Here is a 1,984-nt window from a genome sequence, read left to right as displayed (position 1 = left end):
TTTTTTGATGTGTGAAGCTACACTATGAATCAGAGTTTAAATTTTGATGAAACCAACGTCTATTGGAGGTGATTGCCCTCAAAAACATACATCTCAAAGGAGGTCATATGAGTCCTAGGCTAAAGGCTGAAAGCTGCAAAAGTGTCACTAACTGTGAGGCTGGTGACACTTTCACCAAGTGTCTGAAAATTCAGCCTTTACCGTGCTAATAATTTGATAGGGATTGTTACTGTTCTTGTTAGTGCTCTGGTGTGTTGTGCATAGGTTTTGAGTGGTCTGTCCCTAATTATCTATGGGTCTAATTATCCCACAAGCCCTGCTATTTTTAGTGCACAATTATGCAGAATATAAGGGTTTTCAGAAATACACATATCACATTATAGCAAAAAAAAAAAAAAAAGCCTTCATTTAAAAAAGGATGGATCTTGAAACAAAGTTGAATTAAAAAGGCAAGTTACAGGAGTTCCTGTCGTGGCGTAGCAGAAGTGAATCCAACTAGGAACCATGAGGTTGTGGGTTTGATCCTTGGCCTCACTCAGTGGGTTAAAGATATGGCGTTGCCATGAGCGGTGGTGTAGGTCACAGATGCGGCTCAGATCTGATGTTGCTGTGTCTGTGGTGTAGGCCGGCAGCTGTAGCTCGAATTCAACCCCTAGCCTGAGAACATCCACATGCCACAGGTGTGGCCCTAAAAAAAAAAAAAGGGCAAGTTATAAAAACTACTTAAGGAGTTCCCATGTGGCTTAGCAGATTAAGGATCCAGCACTGTCGCTACAGTAGCTCATCGCTGGGACAAGGGTTTGATCCCTGGCCTGGGAAATTCTGCTTGCCATACATGTGGCCTAAAAAAATTAAAACAAACAAACAAACAAAAACTGGAGATGGGATTAAGATGGCAGAGTAGAAGAACTGGAGCTCACCCTCTCTCATAAAAGCAACAAAATTACAACCAACTGCTGAACAACCTTCAACGAAATAGATTGCAAACTATCAAAAAAGATATCCTATTACAGAAGACAAAGAGGAGGCCACATCAAGACGGTGGGGGGGTGATTATGCGATATAAGCAGCCCCATAGCGTCCCACTGACTGGAAAATAACTGCACCACAGAGGCTCACCCACAGGAGTGAGAGTTCTGAGCCTCACGTCAGGTCCCCACACCTGGGGCTCTGGCATTGGGAGAAGGAGCCTCCAGAGCATTTGGTGTTGAGGGCCAGAGGGACTTGTGTGCAGGAACTCCATCTGGACTGGGGGAAACAGAGACTCCATTCTTGAAAGGTGCTCAAAGGCTTTCATGTGCACTGGGTCCCAAGGCAAAGCAGAGACTCCATAGGAATCTGGATCAGACCTGACTGTGGTTCTTAGAGGCTCTCCCGGGAAAACAGGGGGTGACTTTGGCTCATTGGAGGCAAAGGTCTTGGGAAAAATCATCAGCATGAACTCCTCCAGACATGGTCATTTTGGAAAAATCTGGCCCCACCCATCAGGACTGAGAAGCCCCAGGGCCAAACAATAATCCAGGTGGGAATAGCCCCATCCATCAGCAAACAGGCTGCCTTAAGAACACCCCACCCCACTGCACCCAGGCACACAGCCACCTCTAATCTCACCCAGAGACAAAGCCCCACCCACCAGAGGGTAAGAATCAGCTCCAACTACCAGTGGGCAGGCACCAGCCCCTCCCATCAGGAAGCCTACAGCAAGCACCCCCCACTCCTGTACCAACTTCAGCCACAAGGCAGGCAGACCTCAGAAGCAAGAGAGGCTACAACTCTACTGTCTTGAAAAGGAGACCACACCAAAAATCTATACAAATTGGAAAGGCAGAGAATTATGACTCGGATAAGGGAGCAAGTAAAAAAATAAAAGCTATTTAAATGTGATCTCTGACTCAGCTTTTAAAACTCAAAATAATATTATACAGTGTCCATAAATATCTAAATATCTATTGTGATTATAAAGTGTTTTTTAAATAAATAACTT

The sequence above is a fragment of the Sus scrofa genome, chromosome 4 (genome assembly GCF_000003025.6).
Source record: "Sus scrofa isolate TJ Tabasco breed Duroc chromosome 4, Sscrofa11.1, whole genome shotgun sequence".
NCBI lineage: Eukaryota > Metazoa > Chordata > Mammalia > Artiodactyla > Suidae > Sus > Sus scrofa.
Note: the sequence above shows the minus strand (reverse complement) of the source record.